At 42.2% G+C, this 25,407-nt stretch overlaps 1 protein-coding gene across 2 annotated transcripts in view; it reads left to right on the top strand.

Moving 5' to 3' along the window:
• The window catches only part of Fhit (fragile histidine triad diadenosine triphosphatase), a 1,519,797-nt gene that overhangs the window by 197,325 nt on the left and 1,297,065 nt on the right, over nucleotides 1-25,407 (top strand). The window lies entirely within an intron of this gene.

Here is a 25,407-nt window from a genome sequence, read left to right on the forward strand (position 1 = left end):
CTTTGTTATGTGCTGTGGATGATTGATAAATAAAACACTGATTGGCCAGTAGCCAGACAGGAAATATAGGCGGGACTAGCAGAGAGGGGAATTGAGAGAACAGGAAGGCAGAGAGAGGAGACGCTGCTAGCCGCCGCCATGACAAGCAACATGTAAAGAAACCGGTAAGCCACAAGCCATGTGGCAACTTATAGATGAATGGAAAAGGGTAATTTAAGATAGAAGAACTAGATAGAAAGAAGCCTGCCACAGCCATACAGTTTGTAAGCAGTATAAGTCTCTGTGTGTTTACTGGATTGGGTCTGAGCAGCTGCAGGACTGGTGGGTGAGAGAGATTTGTCCTGACGGTGGGCCAGGCAGGACTGGAGAAATCTCCAGCTACAGTTATGTTTAAAAAGGATTATTTTAGGTCATAATATACATTTTCTTATCTCTGAAAAAAGAAAAATCCTCGCTCAATAAAATACCCAAACCAAGCCCCAGAACTTTTGCTTTCAAAGTAAGGATGTGGAAGAAGATGAGTGAGCCTAGAATTGGGTGTAGTTTTCTCTTCCTTTTTTTCTCACTAGGAAATCATACTTGTCTATAAACTAAGTGGATATTTTCCAGATTTTAGGAAAAATTGTGGACTGCAGCAGGTGTGAGTTTGTCAGATTCCTGAAACCCTGGAGACCATATCCTGACCAGGGAAAGGCTGATTAACACTCATGACAGAACCCAAGTAAAGACGACCCCACAGTGCTCAGTAAATCCAGAGAGCAGGCATCGTGCACAGAGTTGGTCTACACCTCAGGAGCTGTAGACTCTGTACAGCACTGTCAGTTTTAATACAGTGGGGTCAAATCTCTGTGAGGTGAGAAGTAAACTGAACTGTGTCTCGTAGGGTTCAGTGTACACGCCAAGGCACTGCAGGTGCCCGCAGTGGGGAGCGGGGATAGGGAAGTACTGCATAGGCGAGGAGGCCCCATCTCTGAATTGTACTGCTGATTCGTACTGCCTCCTGCCTGGGTTACCAGTCCGGCCTGGGTGGTGGGATTGTGTGGGCTTTCTAACACAACAAAGGTTTACTTTCCAGGAGGGCAGCATTCAGTACAAGTAGTCCCTGCTCTGCTTTGCCCTCTGATTTCAGGGATGACCACTTCATGTGTAGATATAGTTCACAAACTGGAGGATGCACAAAGTCCGCCCCCCCATACACACTGCCTGTGCTCTGTGGCTACTGTGTAGAAATTCTTGTGACTCAAGAGTAAGAGGCTGTGCATTTTCATTTGGCTGGAGCCCTGCACCTGAACTCACATCTAGATTTAATAATCATAAATGTTTTTGTACATTTTCTCTATTATTTCTTCCCATCTTTTTCATTTCAATTTAAAGCAAATGGTAGCCATCAGTTCACCATTCCCTGATGTTTTCAGAAAGTGGCTTGAAACATATGGGCACAGTGCATCTGGACACGTGGAGCATGATGAACGAATCCTTTGCTCTTGCTCCTCAATGCAGCTTCCCAGTTTCCTGGAAAAGGCTGTTGTTAAGTCTCCCTCCTACACCTCCTTTACTTCCTTCCTCCTCTGCCTCTAGACAAGGTCTGTATACTGCTTTATAATAACGTGCTCTGATAGTTCCTTAAGCTAGAACAGTCCCACTGCTACCTCTGCTATGGACCTGTCACAGAGGCAGAGCACCTTCTTCTGGGGGAGACTCAGGCTTGCTCTTATCCAGGGACATCGATTATTTTCTCCACCCACTTTATTGCCTATCATGGGAGTTATCTCTGGATTTGACCTAGACAGTATTCTTGGCAGGAGTTCTTGAAGGGTGTTATTTGTGTGGCATCCATTAGTGTAGTTAGTGAAGCTACAGGTCATCTGAAGGTTTGGCAGGTGACAACTTGACGTTTCCATTTTAAATGGCCACAGATGTGTTTAGTGAGTTCATCTCTTCACTGATGCTTGCTATTGGAGTAGATCATTTCATGATGCAATTGCAAGCATCATTTCTAGTTGTTATTTCTTTTTCATTTATTATGTAGACATCTATTCTGCAAAGAACTTTCTCTTCACCAAGGGCAGTTTGAAGTTCACCTTTTCATTACCTCAACATGGACTTCTTTAACACTGTTCTTTAGCTTGCCATGCTTATTACATGCATTTTAATGTTTTAGAATTAAATGTGCAATTGTTGAAATTGAGAGCCTGCTTATATACCATCTGGCATCACCTAATTCTCCCAGTGTTATGTGTTCCAGAATTCGGGAAACACTACTGTGTTCCCTGTTTCAGAGACTCAGAATAAAAAAGAATGAGGCCATGCTACAGATCCTGTGGGTGGGTCCTGGGCTGGAACCCAAGTGCTCTGACTCTAGGACAGATAATAGGCACTCTTTCTTTATTAAAATTATTTTTGTTTATTCTTGATAATTTCATACATGTATACAATGAAATATGCTACCATCTACTCCCATTTCTGTCCTCCCCATATCCTCTCATGTCCCTATGTCCCTTTCCCCAATTCATCTCTCTCTCCCTCCCTCGCTCTCTTTCTCTTTCTCTCTCTTTCCTCCTAAGTCCAGTGAGTGATGCCCATGTATTCACGGGTGTGATGCAATACATGGGAGCACAGGGAAGCTATCAGTGCAGCCATCCCATAAGAGGAACGTCTCTCCCTTCCAAAAGTTCCTCATGAAGAAGTGGGACTTGGGGAGCACCCCACCCTGTTTGCACTAGAACTGTGGCTGCCGTGATTCTGTGCAGGTAGCCATGTCAAATCCAGAAGGTGGCATTTCATAGCACACTTCCATCCTTCAGCTCAGAACACTTTCCTGGGTAGTCAAGTCAAAGTTTGTGAAGAGAGAGAGAGGAGAGAGAGAGAGAGAGAGAGAGAGAGAGAGAGAGAGAGAGAGAGAGAGAGAGAGAGAGAGAGAGAAACAGAGAGAGAAACAGAGAGAGAAACAGAGAGAGAAACAGAGAGGAGAGAAGAGAAAGAGAGAGAGAGGGAGAGAGAGAGGGGAAATTAAGGAATTTTGGAGTGCAGTGATTTTATAAAGGCAGGCTAGGAGGACACGCAGAACTCTCATAATTGATCTGTGTTCCCACTTTGAGCTGGAGCTGCCTCCCTGGCCACTGTGATTTATTGTTCTTACAGGTTTAAATCAATAATCTGAGTATATTAGAGCCCAGATTGACCTAATAAACTTCACGAAATTTCTCAACAGTACTTTTGTAACTTTTGGATGAAAAATTTAAATCTTTCTCTCTTTTCTTTACCAGTCTTAATAATTTAAAACTGTTGTTTAGAAGATACCTCATAGAGACCATTGCTTCTGCTTTTAGGAAGGGAAAGCTATTATACAACAGCATAGTCCAGGCAGAGAGCCAGGCTTTGTCTGGCCCTCTGAAGTACCCTTGAGGAGTGTGCCTCCCACAGACCCAGGCTTTGCTTCCATGCAACTTTGAAACACAGGGCTGTTTGCCAGCCTGCCATTGGCTTTGCTTTTCTGCATGAGAGAGATTTCATCATTTGTCACACGCACACTGAGTATCTCCTAGGCCTAGAGGATGTGGAGAGAGAAACTGAAGCTGGTCAGCGGCTGCCTTGCCCTTTCTGTTTACGTGAAAATTATGAGCCAGCCATCGTATTTATATATATATATAAATTATATATAATTATAGTTATATATAGTTATGTATATGATATATATGGTCATCATACACACACTCTTAGACATATAATGCTAGACAAATGATCTACAAGAGATATCTACAGTTTTACTTGGGTAATATTAAGAAAGAAGATATTCGGTATTTTATGCCATTCATGAAATTTTAAGCACTTGGGAACAATTTAATCTTTACAGTTGATATATGAGGAAGATGAAGTCCACTAGTTTAAGTAAGTTTTCCAGAGGGTATTAGCTTACTGAATATAGAGATGAAAGCACAGCTCAGGTTTCTCAGGCTTCCTGACCAATTTACTAAGGTATATCATAATCAACTCTAGGTATTTGGTTGCAGGCAATAAAGACTACATTGGACTCATTTCAACAGATGGTGATGCATATAAGGTGGATTCTGGGCATTTTACCAAGTTCATTGTCAGTTTTACTGTAATTTGGAAGGACAGACAGGGTGATGGTAGGGTGGATGGCGGTAGTGGAGAGCAGTATGGTGGTGCACACCTGTGGATGCAGCACCCAGTAGACTTGGGGTACAAGTTGCTGTCAGCCTGGGTAATATGGACCCATTGAAAACAAACTGCAATAAAAACAAAACCTGCAAACGACGATGACGATGACGATGACACCCAGTGACGGGGAGATGGCTCACTTATTAAAGTGCTTGGTGCACAGTCACGAGGACTGACGCTCAGATTCCAGCACCCACATGAAAAGCAAGGAAGCCAGAGCTTCTAACCCCAGCACTGGGAAGGCAGAGACAAGAGAATCCCTGGAGCTTGCTGGCCAGCCATACTAGCTCAATTGGTAATCCTCAGATTCAGTAAGAAACACCATCTCAAAATATAAAGGTTGACAGTAATTGAGGAAGACACCTGCCACTGACCTCTGGGTACACAGGGGCACACACACACACACACACACACACACACACACACACACACACACACACACGAGGGTGGGAGATACCCTAAATGGTGAATTATGTGATACAAAAGATTTATGCATTGTTATGGGGGCACCATGAGTTGGTGAAAGCTGTAGCTGTGACCTCTGTGTGGTCAGACAATGGTGCCCCCAACCCCCCACGGGCATTTTCAGCACAGACCCAGCTCTTGACTCCTGAAGGTCCTCAGTATGCGCTTGTTGAATGAAAGAATGACCGAATGAACAAAGTAATGTCAGAGTACCCCTAGGATTGGGCTCCCAGCATTCAGTTGGTAGCTCGAAAGTGCTGTGTCTAGACTCATGAAAACGATGTTCCTTGTTTCATCCACCTGCTATGAGCAGCTGACCTGTGAGTTCCCAGAAACCTGGCGTGCCTTGATTTACTGTGCTGTTGATTTAGTTCCCTGAAGGTCATCTCACTGCAGTTTTCTGCCTGAACTGTGGCAGGATCGAAGTCGTTGGTGGTCCTCAGGGAAAAAACTGCAGGTGTTGCCTCTCAGTCTGCTCAGGAGTACGCATTCATTCGCTCCAACTCTCATAGGGCTGTCTTTACTCACACTGGCCTTGAGGCTGCTGATGACATTTTATACACAGGCTCTGTGACCTGCAGTTCACAGTGCTGTAGCTGAATTACCTCTAAGATAAGAACACTCTCACTTGGTAAATTATGTCCTTGTTTCCGGGAGCTTGGAGAGAGAGACCTTAGGCATCCCCAAAGTGATGGTGCTGAGCAGATCCAAACCTTCAAGTGTGGCAAAAGAGAAACACCCGAAGGTGGTGTGATAACTCAGCTGATGAAGTGTTTGGCATGTGAACACGAGGACACATGTTTGCCTCAGCTCCCATGTCCAACTCTGGGTACAGTGGCATGTGCCTGTATCCCAGGACTGTGGGACAGGGAAGGTCGGGAGATGGTCTGGGATCAACATGCCTCTTCTAATCTGCAAGTCCCAGGCCCCAGTGAGAGACCCTGTTTCAAAACACAGGGAGATGGCTCCTGAGGAATGCCACCCGAGTTTGACATCTGGCTTCCATATGCATGCACACACAAGTGCACACTTACACGTGTACATGTGTGCATCTGCACATATGCGTATGCACACACAGAGAGACTTTGGAAACTATTTAACAGTTTTCTGCTCTCTAGAACATGGGGGAGTTAGTCGTCTGCAGATTTTGAGGGTGAGACACCTCGGCAGCTCCTCCTTTCCAGCAGGTGAACACTGTTGACTTACACCCCTGGGATGGTCTAGAGGCATTTGTCACAAACATGGCTGGAGATTCTGGACAGAAACTGGACGGTCTAGAGACGCTGCATACTAATGGAGCCTCGGAGGTGTTTGCATGTTACAATGAGAAATTTTAACGACTTAGTGTGTGGACGCATCAAGAAGTTTCAAGTGGCTGTGAAACCTTGTCAACAAGTTCTTGTGCTAGGACATTTACAAAGGGAGCTTTTAAATCTAACTTTAACCTTTAAGGAAAACAAACAAAATTAAGTTTGCTCGTTGTCCATTTTTATTGAACTAGAATACTGTTATGTCAATCATGTCACTCCTCTGCTCTAAGTATTGCAAGGACTGACTTTCCACCTGAGCAGAGGAGCCTTTCCCTGCCAAGGGCCCTCCCTCGCCCTCCCTCCTGCTCCCTCCCACTCCCTCCCACTCCCTCCCGCTCCCCCCCTGCTCTCTTTCTCCTCTCACTATTTCACAGGCTCATGGGTTTCTTGCTGTTCCTCAAGCACACCTGCCCTTCAGCCCTTATGCAGACGCTGAGCTTCTGGGTGGAACACTGGCCATGGCTCATGGCATAAAAGGCCGGGCGGTGGTGGCGCACGCCTTTAATCCCAGCACTCGGGAGGCAGAGCCAGGCGGATCTCTGTGAGTTCGAGGCCAGCCTGGGCTACCAAGTAAGTTCCAGGAAAGGCGCAAAGCTACACAGAGAAACCCTGTCTCGAAAAAACAAAACAAAACAAAACAAAACAAACAAACAAAAAAAGTCTCTCAATAAGGACACCATCTCCCTGATCGTGCCAAGGTTACGCTATGTTCCCTTTCTGCATCTAGCACTTAACTATCCACATTCCATTTAACACATCATCTATTATGTTTATTCTTTCTCTGTCTTTCTATTTCTAGAAGCCAAACTTCATTGGTGTAAGCTTCTTTGTTCTTATTTGTTCAGCGATGTATCTTTTATTGAAGTTTCTATGGTGATGGTGATGCCACTGATGCTAATTGAACACTTAAAATGTTGCTTATGTAAAAGTATTTTAGGTTTATTTAATTTAAATTTTAATAGTCACATTTGACTCCACCTCTTACTGGACACTGCAGATCATAAAGGTTTATTTATTAGATTAAAAAATAATTATAAGAACATTCACTGCTCCTTAAACTTCAAATAGATGAGCTAGAAATTTTGTTTAAAATGCATATTCTGGCTTAAGGTATCTGGAGTGTGGTTCAGAAGTCTATTTCTAACAAGATCCCAGGCAAAGCATCTGTGGTTTGGGGAGCAAGGTTCTACAATATCAGCACTGCCTTACATTTACTTCTTCATTTCCTAGACAAGAAAGAGTAATAAACCTCACCTATTAGAGCCAAATAACATACCATAGTTACAAAGAACCACAGAAAGAAAAAAGTTACCCCCCCTCCCCATCTGCTTGAATGTTACTCTCTTGGTATCTTGTGTCTCCAATTTGGTTGAATTCAGTTGTGGTTAATTTTTTTTTTTTTTTTAAATTAAGTTCTAATTTTCATGTCAGTTTGTAGTGGCTTAATGTGCCTACTTGACTTGCAGTTCATTTTCCAGGTCACTGAAGATTCATGCCAATTACCTCTCACAAAGAATTCTCAGGTTGGGCTGGACCACTTGGTTGGGCATCCTGTTACCTGGTACAGCTGGGCTAAATCAAACTCCTACAGTAAAATATCTCATCAGTCTCTGCCATTGTTTTTTTTTTTTTTATTATCATTCTCATTTTTTTTTTTTTTTTTTTTTGGTTTTTTTGAGACAGGGTTTCTCTGTGTAGCTTTGCGCCTTTCCTGGAACTCACTTGGTAGCCCAGGCTGGCCTCAAACTCACAGAGATCCGCCTGGCTCTGCCTCCCTAGTGCTGGGATTAAAGGCGTGCGCCACCACCGCCCAGCATGCCATTGTTTTAATCACATTGTTCATCTACAGAATAAGCATCACCTAGTTATCCCCTTGGGGAAGAGTTTAAATCTTGTTCGTAAGCCTTGCTTTGTCACAAATCTGTGGTTGCTCCTCTTAATTACCATACACACTTTTCCAGTGGATTTTTGTCACAGCGGTAAATCTTGGAGCAGATCAATTTTAGGTGTTGTTAGGATTTAACAACAATTAAGGGTCTGATGATTATATGAATATTGCCTGATTTATCATTCCCGTATAGGCTCTTCACAAATACATTAGAGGCACAAACTGCACTGCCTGTCAGAAACAAAAGCATAAGAGTGACTACTTTAAAGATTCAGTTTAGTTTGTTCTTTTCAGAAGGAAGTGTGGAATGGATGTGTGTTTGAACCCAGTTAGCAGAGGCCCACTCTGTCTTCTTTAGTCTTGCCTGACCAAGGCTTCCTGGAGTGTAGTAGCTCTGGCTACTGACACAGTGGGGTGTATTCTTTCTATTTATTTCTTTTTTCATCTCTTTGCCTGGAGTGTCCTTGACCCCATCTGCCCTGCCCCCTAGCCGTACAAGATAGCTTTTGTAGCAGATGTAACAGCAATACAATCGTAGCAGTAGGTAAATTTGTTGAGCACCTTTGGTAGCACAATTATCTCAATATGCTAAAGCAATTTACATATATTCTCTCATGTGATCTCCACTACATGGATGCTTTAGGCCAGCATTTACTGTCTTCTCCCTGAAATTCTCCTCTCTTCTCTTGATTGCTCAGAGGCCAATGAGACAGGTTTTTATTAATCAGGAACTAGAATCGTGGGGTCTCTCCTTTCACATATGATCACTATTCACCTATCTGGGGTTCTTTTGCTCTACCTAGATAGGAATTGTGGATAAGCTGGAGAAGTTTTTCCAGCTTTGGTCCTAGGTAGATTTTGCAGCCTTTGGTTTCTGACAGCTGTGAGCAGCAGCAGGAGGCACCCTCCAGCTTTACCCTCCAGTTGGGTACAGGGCCTGAGTTCTGTTAGGTGCAGCTCTTGGGTATGCCTCTAGTAATGGTACCATTATTCCTATGGGGACAGAGTTCTTGTGTAGGTCTAGGAGGTGGAAATTCCCTAGCCCTCGATGATGGCTAACCTTCCAGCTTTTCACGCTTCCTATATGAACTCTAAAGCTCCTGACAGAAACTAATGGTCCAGCTCTTGGGCCCAGGTGCCTGAGACCCTTTATCCTTAAGACCTGACAGCCCTGTGGAACCCTTCCAGTGACAAGGACCTCTAATGTCTTTTTACAGCCGTGCATCCCTCCTTAGCTGCAGCTCTCTGTCTTCCCCTTTCTTCTCTTTGCTCCCACAATCCCTCATTGTGTATGGCATGGCCACTCTGAAGTTTTAGATGCCTTTCTTCGGCACTGTTGCTCTCACATTGCTGCTGATTTGGTAGTAGCCACTGCTTCTTGTCACTACTGTTCTTCCTACATCGCTGTGGCTGCTGCAGCTGCAGCTGCTTCACTGCCACTGCTTCACTGCGCTGCTATACTGCCACTGCCACTGCTTCACTGCCACTGCTTCACTGCCACTGCTTCACTGCCACTGCTTCACTGCCACCGCTTCACTGCCACTGCTTCACTGCCACTGCCACTGCCACTGCTTCACTGCCACTGCTTCACTGCCACCGCTTCACTACCACTGCTTCACTGCCACCGCTTCACTACCACCGCTTCACTGCCACCGCTTCACTGCCACCGCTTCACTGCCACTGCTTCACTGCCACTGCTTCACTGCCACTGCTTCACTGACACTGCTTCACTGACACTGCTTCACTGCCACCACTTCACTGCCACTGCCACTGCTTTACTGCCACTGCTTCACTGCCACTGCTGCTGCTTCACTGATGCAGCTCTGCTGCTGTGGTTCTGCCATAATGCTGCTAGAACCACTGCTGCTTCTTCCTTCATGATGCCACCTCAGTCCATGTTTGGAATGACAGATCAAAACTAGGACAGAAAAGGCCATGAGAGAGACGCCTTTGACAGGGTTTAGCCTTACAATCCCGAGGGATGGGGGTGTGCAGTGTAGGATGATACTCCTGGCTACTTCCAAAGTGAGTGAGAGCCTGCATGGCCGTTAGAGTACTGGAGAAGAGCCTGGCAGCTGCAAGTCAGCCCCTTCCAATTTCTTTGCTTATTACTGAAAAAAAAAAAGAAAAAAAAAACCCTCAGAGGTGCCTAGAATAATCTCTTCTCATTAACAATAACAGTGATTTCAATAGTGTGTACCAGCACTTAACAGCGACCAGCACTTGCCTGAGCAGGGTCCCTTTAGTCTACATCAGTCCTCTTCAGTCATAGGCTCATGTGCTTGTCCTCCCTGCTCAGCCATTTTGGAATCACAGAGGGGGCCTGACTCACTTGTTTTTGTCTCTCCAGGGTTTTCTGAGCTGTAGAAAGCCATTTTGTTTTTCTATACAGGAAGTATTTCCACAGCAGTGAACCCGGAGCCAGAGCACTGTTGATCACTATGTACAGTCGAGGACCCGAGTTCAGTGTGTTGAAGTTTAATAAAATAGGGGAAGTCAGTTGAAGCTAAAACATAGCTAACTTTAATGCTTTAAAGATAGGCCCAAGGATCTGCCAAGAGCTTTGAAGTTCTTTGTTAAACACCATCTTCTAAATGGTGTTTAATGGTACATTGGAAACTGCAAGCTATAATACACATGCATGTATACATATGCACTGATTATAAATTTTATTAATATAAAGGTTGCATAGTATACAGTTTATAAATAATGATCACTGTCTTCATTGCTAATTCTAGTTTACAGATTCTTATATAATGTGTTAGTTGATTTTTGCCAAATATTATTTCCATAGCCAATCTGTGTTTGAAATGGATGATCAAGTGCTTTCTGTCATCAGTGTCGTATACTAGGTTTAAACACTTGAGAATTATATTTCTTTCCATTTGGGGATATTCAGCATGTAACAGCTACAAACACGGAGCACACTGACTTGCTTATTTTCCAACACCTTTCAGTTAACAAAATATCAAATCTTACGTAGCATTTACTGATTTGGCTAATTTCAATCTACTAAGGTGGTGGAAGAGATGAGCTTGCATTCTGCATCACAGCGTGTCTAATATAGAAACGAAATCAGTGTAGATGATAATTTTTAAAATTACTTTTATTACCTTTAGTTTAGTTACTGATTTGTTTTTAATGTGTGTGTGTGTCCTTGTGTTTGTGTGGTGGTACGCATGTAGAAGTTAGAGGACAACTTGTGAGAGTCAGTTTTCTGCTATCCATATGTGGGTCCCAGGGATTGAACTTGGGTCTTCAAACTTGGCAAAAGGCACCTTTACTGCTGAGCCATGTCACTCACCTCAGTGCAAATAATCTTAATAATAAAGGAATAGGATGAGTTCTGTGTGAGCATTGCACTTAAAATATTTCTGTTAGTTATAGCTTATCAGTTTTATAACTATACCAGTTAGTTTTAAATAATGAGCATGCTTAACAACCGGCTGGCAAAGCTTCAGAATTTAACAGGTGCACGGACACTTAGAGGCAACAGGTAAGGTACACAGCTGGGTCAATCGGTGCTCTTCGCTTTCAGGCTCCCTGTGGGACAGCCAGGCTTTGAATTCCAACTCTGCTTTTGCTTTCGGTTTATAAATTGAATTTCTCACTGTTTGTTAGAGCTTATTGTAAGCTGTGAAGCAGCTGAGTGGTGTGAAGATTTCCAAGACCAGCGAGACTGGTTAAAAAAGGGTGCAGTGTTGGTGAGAGCTGTCTGTCTGCGTCAGCCCCATGCTAAGTGGGTATTAGCCTACCTCTTCTGAAGAGTTTAGCATGGCTATTATGTTCACTCTGTAGAGGGAGAAACCAAGGCTTGCATGAGGTAGGGGTGTCTTGATCACAGTGGAGACGTGGCTCAGATCGATCGGACCCAAGAAATAATCATGGCTTCCTCAGAGGAATGCACAGCCAAAACGAATGAGAAGTGGCGGCACGAAGGCCAAAGTGGATACTTTTTATGAGCAGTCTTATCTGGTCCTCATTCTTTCTGAATGGGATGTGGGGAGAAATCCCTTTCTCCACACTAGGTAGAAAAACACCTGGTGCTTGTTACAGATCAAGACGAAATGCAGACACATACAGAGGTCAAGAGCAAAGGGTTGGGACAGAGCCCTGTGGAAGTATAGCTGCTCAGCATGCACAGAGACCCCGGGCTCCATCTCCAGTACTTCAGGGGAAAAAAGGAACATGACTGTGTATCCTGCTACCTAGCCTGTTAGTGCTGCTTGTTGGCTGTGACAGAATGTCTGGTGGAATCAGGGAGAAGCCTGGGGGTTTAGATTCAGAGGGTCAGTTCATTATGACAGGAAGGCCATAGCAGAAGCTTAGTTCACATCATGATGGGCAGGAATCACACAGAGAGACACAGGAAGTGGCCACAGTATGCCTTCAAATATCTGCCTTGAGTGACATGCTTCCTCTGACTCTCGCCTCCTAAAACCTCCATAGTCTCCCCAAGTGGCACTCTGAGATATGGACCAAGCATTCCAAACGTAAGCCCATGAGAAACATTTCATACTCAATCCATAAAACCTATAGATGTTAAAAAATTGAAGAAAAGAATATACATACCAATACCATGTCTAAAGCATAAAATAGGAATAACATCAGTGGGGCAAAGTCAACATTTGTGTTTATTTATAGTGTGTGTTCCCATTGCTCTTCCCTCGGTTTAGGATGAGGAATACTTTTGCTAACTGCAGGCATTCACTGTCTGGGAAGAGACACTTAATAACTAGAACTACAGAAACAGTAGGGATAAAAACACAGGATCCCAAAGCCATATCCTGCTTATTCCAGCTGTCCCCACAAAAGTTGTCACTGGACATTAGCCAGCACTGTGTGGGTGGCTGGAGCTCTGTGTTACTCATACGTTCAGTTCTAGTTTCCTGGATAATTTCAGGTTAGATCAAACATCGGGATTCTTCCTCTATTTCCAAGTCTGTTCTGTGAGTCTCAGCTCTGTTGCTGTCATTCTGATGAGAAAAAAGGATGAGATGTTTCCTGTCCAAAGTGCTTATCCATCCCAACGGCGACAGCAATCTAAAATTCATACCTTGGTGCAGGCTACGTTTTCATACCTCTAGCACCTTGGAGACATTGCCTACGAAGAACAAAATCATCTGGAATGACATTTGGTCACTGACCTAAATAAGGGCACTTCTGGGGCCTTTAATCTATTGCAGCAACAATCATATTTGACCACAGCCAGTGGAATGTGTCCCCCTTTACATTCAGTTATGTGACCAGAAAAATTATTTAATCAGTTCTGTTCTGTAGCCCATAATATATAAATCCTATGTGGTTGGACTAATAAATCTTTATCCTTGTCTTGACATTCAGATGACTAACTGGTTATGGTACCTTGAAAAAGTAGTTCTAGTTTTGCACCCAAGAATATGTCAATCAGATGTGGGGAGACCACCGAGTCTGTAAAGAGCTTACAGAATATGCACAAGAGCCCAAGTTCAGTCCTCAGCATCCGAAATCTTGGTGTGGCTGAGATGCTTGCGATCGTAGACCTGGAGAGGCAGGCAGATCATAGACCTGGAGAGGCAGGCAGATCATAGACCTGGAGAGGCAGGCAGGTCTCCAGCCAGTAGCCAGTACAGTCTACTTGCCAAGGTCCAGGCCAGTGAGAGACCCTGTCTCTAAAAACAAGGTGGATGGCTCCTGAGGAATAACATCCAAGGTTGATGACATCTGACCACCATATGCACTGCATACATGTGCACCTGCAAACACACACACACACACACACACACACACACACACACACACACACACACACACATACACACTGGTCATTTCCTTTTTAGATGGCCAAGTTTTATATGGGTGGTAAGTGTGGTGTATAAAGGAAAGTGGTGAATAGAGGTTCTGTACTAGCTGAAGGTAGACACAGATATGTGGCATCTGTAACATCATAATCTACATAGCTTTTATAAGTGCTATTTTAAAAAACAGTGGCATATTGTAAGAATAAAAGCCATCTTTGAGCCTGGCTCATGCTTGCTCTGTGAAGAACACTTCCTGAGAAGCTCTGGTGGTTATTAACTGAAGCAATGTTTAGTATATTTTATTTTGTAGCACATTGTTAATAGCACTGGTAATATCTCATTTTAAAGATGAATTTTAAAAACATAAATTTGTTCTCTTTTGAGTATTTTAATAGCTTGATTTAAATTACAGTTTTGTTACAGTATATACGCACCTGGCATCATTGGACTACTCCATTCTTATATATTCAGGGATAACCAGCTTCCTGATGATGTTTTCTCTCTATGCATACTTTGTTCCACGCATAGAACTATAAGCCTATAATTACATAGTTTTTTTTTTTGAAAAGCCAAGAAGAGGCTCTTCTTTTAAGAAATAAAACCTATCCCTAGCTGAGAATTTAAAGCATACAGAATTCTTAGTTCAGCTTCTTTGGAGACAGAATTGTATCAGTGTTCCAATGTCCATTGAGGAAAAAAAGTTAGTGCAGTTGTCAGGAACCATAGAGAATTGGCTCTAGGTTCTGTACAAATACTGTATGCATGGAGGCCTGAAATCTGTGCAGATACCAGATGCATGGATGCCTGAGAAATTTAGAGGAAGCCCTTTAGTGTCTACCTGTAAGCAGTGCACTCTCCTCTATATGTTTTATATTTAGGTTACTTCTACTAATGTGATATAAATGCGGTATAAATACATGTCACCATGTGTTGCCTAGGAAATGATGACAAAGGAAAAGATCTATACAGTTGCAGTGTAGATGCAATTTTTAAAATGTCTAAAAACTTTTGGCCTCTATTGGTTGAATCTGCAGATTTGGAACCTGGAAATAAAAATCATTGCCTAAGTGAAGATGCTACCTTATGTGTTCAATCTTGTTCCTGGAATCTAAGGCTTCTGACTTGAATAGAACAAGAAAGGACAGCTTTTCCCAGAATTCTGAGAAGGAACTGAGACAAGTTCGTGGAAGCTGGCTCTTGCAAATATTGAGAGTTAGGCAGGAAAGAACTGAATAAAACTTAGACTATAGAGGCCAGAGTATGTGACAGCCTTGCACTGTGACAGTGTGAGCATAAAGAGCCTACAAAATATTACTAAATGTGAACTCTGTAGTATTTTGTGCCCACAAATGTTAATCTATTAGGCTCTCTAGTCACTGTGTTGAAAAGTCTCAAAATATACGTGGTTGATTGGTCTCATTTGAGTGTTTTGTGAGCCTGTTCTCTCTTCCCCTCTCCTTATGCTTGCATGGTGCTGCCAACCACACAATGGTACTTCACTACATTCTAAGGAATGAAACAGAAGAAAAAGGCAGACTAGGAACTTCCAAGAATCCGATTCAGCTAATATAGATTTTCCTCACCCATCTCAACTCTCTGAAATAATTCTTGATGGATTTTGTAACATTTTTCCATAAAACAGATAAATACACACATAGAGTTAAAGTTTAGCTGTGTAAATATATATGTATACCTCCAGGCTAATGAACTGGATAGTATTACAGCTTAAAAATATTCACTGTGGCTGCAGAGACAGCTCAGAAGTTAAGAACACTGTCTGCTCTTTCAGATGACCCTGGTTCCATTTCCAGCACCCACGTCAACCATCTATAGCTCTGGTTCTATGTGATCTAGCACCATCTTCTGGCCTCCATGGGTACCAAGCACACACATAGTATTCAGACATACATGTAGGCAAAACACTCATATACATAAAGTAAAAATAGAAATAAAATTTAAAAGCATGAACCTCTTTTCATTTTTAAGTTTGTGCAGCTTAATGAGGTACAGTATTATAATTCAAGGAGTGTATATTATATGTGTGATTATTAAATCATGTACTACATATTTCTAGATCTTTAGTAGTCAGCCATTGTTGTCTTTTGGGAATTCTGTGCTCTTCTAGTCATTCTGAAGCATGTCATGAGGTATTTTGCCTAGTAATTGCCTACTATACTGGAGAAGAAGCAGGAGCAATTCCTTTACACTGGTTTCACTGCTCCCATTAAGCTTCTTTCTGTTCCCTCCCCAACTCTCTTCCCAGTCTCAATCACTACTGTGTTCTGTTCTTCTACAAGGTTGGACATCACTTCTTCAAAATAGTGGAAATGGTAACGTGCATGCATTTAAAGTCCTCACTGCAGTTTGGCTTGCTCATGGAAGAAAGGATCCTTTCTCTCCCTTGGCTAGTCAATGCACCTTTGTGTTATATCCATTGGGGCTGTTTGTAGGTTCTCTCTCTCTCTCTCTCTCTCTCTCTCTCTCTCTCTCTCTCTCTGTGGTTTTATTTTATTTTTGAGACAGTGACATGCTATGTGGCCCAAAGTGGTCTCATACTTGTTTTGTAGTCCAGGCTTTCTGAACTCATGGAAATCCTCAACCTCCTGTGTCCTGGAATTACATGTATGCACCAATCCATCCCAATTCTTTTTTAAGTTTCAATTCCATCACTCACTACCTGAGCCACTTATTTATTTATTTATTGATAGAACTGCCTAAAATTGAGATTTTCTTTCTATTCATCTTCTCCAACATTTTCTATTTGTTTATTTGTTCACACACATGGGCATGTGTGCATGTATATTTGTGGTATATAGTATGGTATGTTTATGTGCAATACTCGCATGTGTGTGGGTGTGTGCCCCCATACATGGTAAGTGGGGGACAAAAGAGGACACTGGGTGTCTTTATCGATTGCTGTTTGTCTCACTGAAGTGGCAGTTTTGTTTGAGCTAGCCTGGCTGGCCAGAGCGTTCCCGAGAGCTGCTGATATTTGTTATAGGTACACCTAGGTATGCCCAGCTTTTTACAGGGATACCGGATATTTGAACTCAGATCTTCAAGCATGTATAGGAAGTACTCTTATCCACTAAGCCATCTCCCCAGCCTGATATGTCTCAATGTTTTGTGGCAATTATTTTTTAGCTGCTTATGCATGAAGCATGCCCTTTTCCATATCATCTGATTACTTTTCTTATTCTGAAATGTTATAGAATTAATCAATATCTTTCTAGACAGTAATGTCCTGCCATTACTAAATTGTTTATAAAAGAATTTCAACAAATTCATTCACTTGTACATTTGTCTACTTTCTAGATGGCTGTGGGATATATTAAATAGCAAATTGGCAAAATTGGCTTAATTCTGGGGTCTGTCCCATGTCCCTAGTCATGGCATTGGGAGGAACATGGTATAATGTACCCTATTCATACAAATGAGATAAACTAAAACTATAGTGAGAGACAAAATTTCCTGTGTGTGTGTGTGTGTGTGTGTGTGTGTGTGTGTGTGTGTGTGTGTGTCTGACCCGTTTTAGTGGCTTTTGAAGGGGCCCCAAGTTTCTTCAATATCTCAGTAACTACTTCCTCATCTCATCCTCTACTTAAACTGGCTGTCCGGGTGCACTGCCATTCAAACAAGTGAAGCATGCACACACGTAGTCAAGTATTTTCTTTCCAGTTGTGTGTGTTGCTTCTATTTCAGGGAGGTGGATTTTGCCCTTCTATGAGTGTGGGTCAGCTTTTGTGAAGGAAAATGGGTATCTCCATCCATTTATGACTCTTGTCTGTGTCCCTAGTACCATGAAGATTTCTGAGAACAGATTGTGTTTATCAACTGCCTGTGTGTCTTATATTTAGTTTGTGCACCAACATAGATGGTTCCCACAGAGCATAATCCCAGGGAGCCTGGTCTAGATTTCTGAAAGCCAGGTGCACATGTCATTACTGAGGGAGCCTTGGAGCTGAGAGTCCTTGTGAACTCCTGGGTTGTAATTGGATTTCTCGGAGAAGCACTCAGCTGACAGAAAGGCTGGCTTCCTTGTACCTGCATAGCTGTGAGTTCTTCTCCATAAATGGCCAATTATCAGTAAGTAACTTTCACTGAACCAGGCAACGTACATTTATTTTTGCTTAGACAAATAGCCCCTAAATGCTGAGTTCCCAAATTCCCCATCTTTTAATAACACGTATGTGGTCGTAAGTAGTTTTTGGTGGCTCTGCTTTGTGCTGCTGCTTTATGTTACTGTTTAGGCAATTTAGTATTTATTCTCGTGTTTCCCATTTCCCGCCCCAGGGACACACTCTTTATTACTCTTAAAAATCTAAGTTCTGTTAATCACCTGATTTGCATTCATCATTCACCATCTTCCTTTTGCCTGCACCTCTGCCCCTCTGGCTTCATTCCCCCTGCCCGCTCCTTCCTTAAATTATGGCTAATGTGATGAGAGGCCTTTCTTGGGAGATCAGGTGGCTTATTAGCCTCCGAGAGTTTTTTAAATGTATTTACAACTTTTATGAGAGCACAGCCTCTTCCGCTGGCTTCCTGCTTGAAAGAAGCTGTGCACATGGCACAGATGTTCACAGAAGCCTGTGACAGCAGATGAGGGAGGAGAAATCTCAGCATAATTATGCCGTTGAATAGTTTAGTAAATAGTCATCAACACTTATCAGACTGAAAAACACTTACAGGAAGAAAGACGTCCCTTTGAAGGTCTGCCTTGTTCCTCCTTCTTTTGATGTCTATCTGTCCCTGGAAAGTTTAGGTCTTTATTTTCCTCTACTTGTCCATCCACTAGATCCTCAGGTAAATGAGCAAACATTTTCCTGTAGTTGTTATGTTAAACTGTAATTCATAGATCTAAAATTAATACACTATATTGAAATATAAAGGGGAGAGATACATAGATGATAGATAGATAGATAGATAGATAGATAGATAGATAGATAGATAGATAGATAGATAGATAGATAAATACATGATATATGACAGATAGATAGATGCTAGATGGATAGGTAGATAGAGATTAAGCCACATCATCTGTGCCCTCCATGTGATCAATGATCCCATAAGCAGCAGTGGAACCATTTCTCTGTGTCTGACCAACTACACTATGCTGCTCATGGGAACTAAGTTTGAACTGCCTGTTTGCCCTCAAACACACCAACAGAAAGCCACACTGACAGTCCTGGAGGCATGCCTCCATGTTTTTAATGCATCTACTTCTTAGTTTTTGAGATGTAACTAATTAGCCAAGTGGAAGCAGAATGCAAAGGATACAGGAGACTTTGTAAGTGTGTGTGACTGTGGTCGTCTGTGATAAGAAGTCAGTGTGTTGTGATGGCTGGAAAGACTCTGAAGGCCAGAACCCTAATGTCTCTGAGAGATTTAACAGGCAGGGGGAAAGAAAACAATGCATGTGTCCCCTAGAGTCTGCTGGCACTTCAATTCCTACACTGGCAGCTGTTAACCAACATCAAGGCCATCTTATTGACAAGTTTTCAGATTCTTGGTCCAGCATTTGTCTGGCATAGATTGTTTATTACTGTTGCTAAATTAAAAGTTTCCTGCCAACACCCAACCACCAAGCCAGTCCCTATTTTGCCCCAGAGTGTCTTTGACTCAGAAAACATAGCATATGCAGCAAACTCATCTTTTTAGTTCGTCTTCACACAATGCTCTGACAAACAGGGTACACGATGAGAGAAAGGAGGAGCCTTTACATTTACTTATGTATCGTTTTAAGCTGGGAGAGTCCTGATCTCACAGGAACACAGAGACAGATTCATTGAGCTGCAGAGCTCTCCAGCTCCCACTTCACCTCCAAACACACACTTCCTCCCCTGCAAGGCAGCAAGAACTAAACAGTGATGCTTTCCAGCAATGAAGGGCATAGTACGGATGCCAGGAAGCTTGCTTTCAATCACAGCTGTGCAATCTACCTGCTGGGAGCATGTACAGAACTTGATGTGGTTGTAGAGGTTGTGCTTAGAATTTACGAGGCCATGGATTTGATCCTTTCCTAGAAAAAAAAAAAAAAAGAACAGTGTGTCCCTGTCCTTCTGTCCTTTTCGAGGTAGAGGCACACATTCCTATAGCAGGGGACTGGAATTGTGGTAGTGATGAGGCTTGAGAAAGCGTCTGTGAAGTTCTGTGGGTATGGGTATCCTGCTGGAAGACACGGGCCATCAGTAGCCTTATTTAGCCTGACCCTCCTCCAATAACTGCTTGTGAGTATGTTATAGATAAGAAAGCTGAGGCTCGCAGAAAGTCAAGAGGCAGATAATGATCCTTAGACATTAAGCAATACATTTCTCCCCTTGTTTTATTAAGAATCTGTCTTAGAACAGGCTAGTGTTACTGCTATGACAAGAACTATATCAAACCACAGGTATCTCTGTTCTTTTTTTTTTTTTTTTTTTTTTTCTGGAGCTGAGGACCAAACCCAGGGCCTTGTGCTTGCTAGGCAAGCGCTCTACCACTGAGCTAAATCCCAACCCCATCTCTGTTCTTAAATGAAAAAGAATTCATGTTTTGCTCCAGTTGTGAGTTAGTAATGCAATTTAAGCAGCCTTAGGTTTCAACAACCTTGCTGCTTAGAGGTCTGCACCCCTTTCTCTGCTATTGTCTACCATCTCATCCCTTTCTGGCTTCTTTCTGTGCTGTGCTGAATTAGACAGTGTATTTGTGAAGACACTTGCAAAGGGGTGGATGCCAGAAGTGATCTACAGCATCAAAGCAACATACTCATATTTTAGACTTAAAATGTGAAAAGCTGTGCATAGAAGTTGAATTATTATAAACCTAGAACACATTTCAAAAGCACCAGAGGAGATCATTATCAGAAAGAACATGATAATGAGTCTTATGGAAAGGCGAGTAATTAATATTGTAGTTGTTTGAAAGTTAGTCATACCCACATGCCACTGATTGGGGAATCTCTGCTTGCCATAAACCCAGTTTCCAAGGATATACTAGATCAACACAGCTCCTAACTCTAGAATATAATAACAAGGCAAGAGGAGCAGAGTAGAAGGTCCTCCCATGGTCTTGACTTCTCTGAACTTAGAACTCTGGACAAATTGTCAGCTTCTGAGGTTGTTTCAGGTTTTACAAAGAACATTATTTCTGATATATTGTAAAAATCTGACATTTTAAAATAATGTGGTTTTAAAACTATATTCACTTGGAATCTAATGCTATAATGATTTAATATTCACTATCATGTACTTTAAAAAATAAAAGCATAAGTGAGGTGTGGTGGTTCACACCTATAATCCTAGCAGTCAGGAGGGAGGAGGGATATGAAGTCATAACCAGACTAGGTAACATAATGACACTCTGTCTGAGGAAATGAAACCAAACTGCGTGTGTGTGTGTGTGTGTGTGTGTGTGTGTGTGTACTCTCAGCTTCATGTCTTTTTTTTTTTTTTTGGTAGGGTTGTTGTTTGTGACAACAAGTACAGTCCAGTTAGTTCTGTCCATGTGTACATGAGTGTACAGCCATCCAATGCTAGAGCATGGGAAATCTACCAGTGGACATATCCTCAAAAAAGAGTATGTATATGTCTGCGTATATATACATTTATATTATTCATTTCTAAAAACTCATATTTCATTTGCTCTTCTCACAGGATTTTCATCAACATAATATGCTTAAAAAGTTTGTTGATTGTCATAGAGAATCAGAATATTAAAAATTAAAACCCTAAATCTATGTCTCAAAAATTGTAAACAGATTGAGGTTTTATTACTATTATTAGCACAAAATGTATTAAGACCATAAATGTCTTGCAAATAGTGTTGAACTATCACTGCATCTAAGAGCTACATTTATTGATACACCATACATTTGACGTGCGGTTTTTTAAAAAAGAAGTTGTTCTTTTATTGTGTACAGTATTATTTCAGAAGCAAGCCAAGCTTTAGTGTAGTTCCAGTTGGTACATTTCTCTAGATGCGGCCATTGAAATCTTCCTCATATATTTACGTAGATTAGGTTGGCAGGATTTTTATATCAATGAACTATTAAAAACCCTTTACTGGGTATTTTAAAAAATGACCTGGTGTCTCCCTGTTAAATACTGTTTTGTGGTTTATCCTCTGACTGCACAATTTTTGTTTTGCAGAAAGGAAAACCTGACTTTAAAAGAGGGTTGTCTCACACTCACAGAAGACATTCACATCTCCATTTCTGGAAGTGACCCCAGACTTTCTTTTAGAGGCTCCTTGCTCAAGCTGATACATTTGAGAACAACAGATATTCCAAACTCCAGTAACTGGTGTTTTTAGACAAGGTGCTTTTCTTTATAATATGCCTGAAATTTGTTTCATGAAAACCTTGGAATTGGAGGCTTAGCTGCAAAGCCTTATGAAAAATGTTCACCATATAATCTCTTTTAAAAAAAACAAATTTGCTGAGTCAATCTTTGAGGCCCAGCTTACTGTCTTCCAGGTTGAACTTTTGTAATTAAATGAACTGCCTCTGGGGCCTCTTCTGGCCTGTCATGAATCTTCTGCGTTCTGTTAAGATGAGACGTGTGAGGAGATTTGCAGTGGGGGATCAGGCACCGTCTCAGCTGGAGTTTCTTACCGAGTCCCTTGTACTTGGCTCCCACGGGACTCTTCCTTGGGAGCCTGGGATTCTTTGTCAGTGACTTGTAGATGAAAAGGCAAACCGTTTCAACAGAGACTGTTGGCTCCATGGCTCCTGACAAGTTCAGATCAATTTTAAGGGGGAAACTTGAAGATCTAGAAATTGATTGTCTTAAAGTATCTGACTCTGTGACCTGCACTGGAAGATCACATCTAAACCTGTGAACGTGGAAGAATGAAGGACTTAGCAGCCCTTTGGCCGCTTGCTGATGATTGGTCCCCATGGCTTCGGATGTCTCCAGGATTTTAATAAGTGACACTCGTGTTGAAGACTTGATTCACATAGAATTTGTGGGCCTGGTTTCTGCCTAAAACAGCATTTCAGATCAGTTCCTGCGGAAGAGTAAGTTAGAAGAAAAGGTAAACCAGTGGATTCTGAAAGTGGTAGACCCTGATTTTATGCCCACGATTAAGTGTTGCTGGTTTGTCATGAAGGAACCACTGCAGAATCTGTTGTGTAGAATTGTGTAAGGTGTAAACACTTTGGAAAATCCTCTAACATGAGAAAAAAACCTACAATTTGACTCTAAAGACTGCTAAGTCAGCCAGTGTATGTGATTTCTGGCTGCTCAGTCACCTGTCTCCTCAAGATTTCTATCTTGTAGAGAGAGAGGTGGCTACAAAATCATCTACAGAAAATGAATTTTTCATGCAAGGTGATGGGAATTAAATTACCATTGCTGACTTAGCATTAACGTATCATCATGTAAATGACGGGTCATGATATCATTACTCCTATATGTACTGAGAATGCAATGGCACTCTGTAGATTCCATTTTCCAACTGTTACTTCCTACAGTAGAGATGGTCAGCTCCTTAGGTTACCTGTTTCTCCTTGCACAGCTATGCTACAATGGGAAAGATTCAAATTGAGCTTAGAGACTTTGTGTGCATAAACTGGTGAAGGGGCTGGAGATGTGGCTTAGTTGGTAGAGTATATGCCAACTATGCATGTCACTGCATGTGAACTTAATATGCATGAAGTCCTGGTCTGGATCCCCAGCACTACATAAAAGTGGCTATGGTGGTGCACCTCTGTAAACCTATAAGGATGCAGGTAGATCGGAAGTTCAACTTTGTCCTTGACTGTGTAGTGAATTCTAGGCCAGCTTGGGCAACACGATACCTGTGTCAAAAAAGAAAGTATCAGATGGATGTGAGATATGCCTTTCATATCATTGACAGTATTAGCACTGATGGAGCTAAGGACAGCTGTGGTCCTAAAGCAAGTTTTTGTATTGGCATTTGTACCATTGGCTTTGGCCTACACCAGTAAACTGAACAGGACTACTGCACCCCATAACTGTTGGGTCAGATGCCTTCTGGCTGTGGCTGTGCATGACACTCAACCCCAGTGAGCACCAGCATCTTCTTGTGGGAACAGGGCATGGGCATTGTATCTATCACTCAGGCTTGCATGGTTGAAGGAATGGCTGAGTGCATGTAGGACATTTTGCATGGGGTCACAAATAATAGCTGTAGTGAAAAATGGGACTAAAAGACTAATATTGGGTCAATTGGATTGAATATTTTACTTTGTTACAGGTTTAAGATCATTGTAAGCCTAACAAATACAACTGTCTATTTATCATCTCCTTATTATCAAGTATAGGAATGCTTTGTTGTCAAGTACATTAGCATTTGAGACACTTTTGTAGCGACTGAAGCCATGCCAGGAGTTTTCATGCTTCAGATGATGTTATTATTTTTGGGACATGGGGCCTTATGTTAATTATCATCTCTTTCTAGTGTCAAGATGCCACCTTGGTTGATAAAGCTTCTTGCTATATAAAAGACTTGTTAATGTAACTTTTCTGCATAAAGATTTCAGACTGGGTCTAAAACATCACCTTGTTATAGAATTTTCTCCAGACCAGACAGGAAATAGTCAAGCTTTTTTCATCTTTTCCTGCAGGGTGTCAATAGCCACATGACTGTGAAGAAGCTGTAGCAATGTCACATTTCCCTTTTGTCAAGACCTGTTAATTCTCTGTCCTGATTTTGGTCATTTGCTAATCAGAAGTTCTACCAGACAGGGTATTTATCTTTCTTTTCTTTCTTTTTATTAAATAAATTCATTTATTTTACATCCAAGCACAATTTACCCTCCCTCCCTCCTACCAAGTCTCCCCATCCCCCCTCTGTTCCCACCCCCAATCCACTCTTCCTCCATTTCTGTTTATGAAAGGGCAGGTCTCCCATGAGTATCAACAGAACATGGCATATCAAATTGCAGTAAGACTAAGCACCTCCCCATGTATTAAGGCTGGGCAAGGACACCCAGTATGTGGAATAGGGTCCTGAAAGCCAGCAGAAGAGTCAGAGACAGCCCCTGCTCTCACTGTTAGGAGTCCCACAAAAAGACCAAGTTATACATGCAGAGTGGCTAGGTCAGTCCCATGCAGGCTCCCTGGTTGTCAATTCAGTCTCTGTGAGCCCTGATGAGCTCAGGTTAGTTGATTCTGTGAGTCCTTTTGTGGTGTCCTTGACCCCTCTGGCTCTGCCAATCTTTTCTCTTCCTCTTCTGCAGGGTTCGCTGATCCATTTATGCTTGGTTGTGGGTCTGCATCTGTTTCCATCAGTTGTTGGAGGAAGCCTCTCTGATGACAATTGGACTAGGCACCAATCTGGTCACAGGAGATAGCCAGTTCAGGCTATGTATCTGGTATTGCTAGGATTCTAAGCTAGGGTCTTCCTTGTAGATTCCTGTGAGAGTCCCTTGCCCCAGGTTTTACCCGACCCCAAAATGTATCGCCTTTCCAGTAATCTCTCTCCGTCTGTCCCTCCCCAACCCTCAACCTGATCACTAATGTTTCCTTCGTCACCTACCCCCACTCCACTCACGAAATCTCTTCTATTTCCCAGGGAGATCTGAGTGTCCCCTTCCATGAACCCTCCTTGTTACCTAGCCTCTCTAGGGCTGTGGATTGTTGCATGGTTATCCTTTACTTTACAGCTAATATCTACATACCATGTTTGTCTTTCTCAGTCTGGATTACCTCACTCAGGATGATCTTTTTTCTAGTTCCATCCATTTGCCTTCAAGTTCCTGGTGTCCTTGTTTTAAATAGTTGAGTAACATTCCATTGTGTAAATGTACCACATTTTCTTTATCCATTCCTTGGTTGAG

The sequence above is a fragment of the Peromyscus eremicus genome, chromosome 9 (assembly GCF_949786415.1).
Source record: "Peromyscus eremicus chromosome 9, PerEre_H2_v1, whole genome shotgun sequence".
Lineage (NCBI taxonomy): Eukaryota > Metazoa > Chordata > Mammalia > Rodentia > Cricetidae > Peromyscus > Peromyscus eremicus.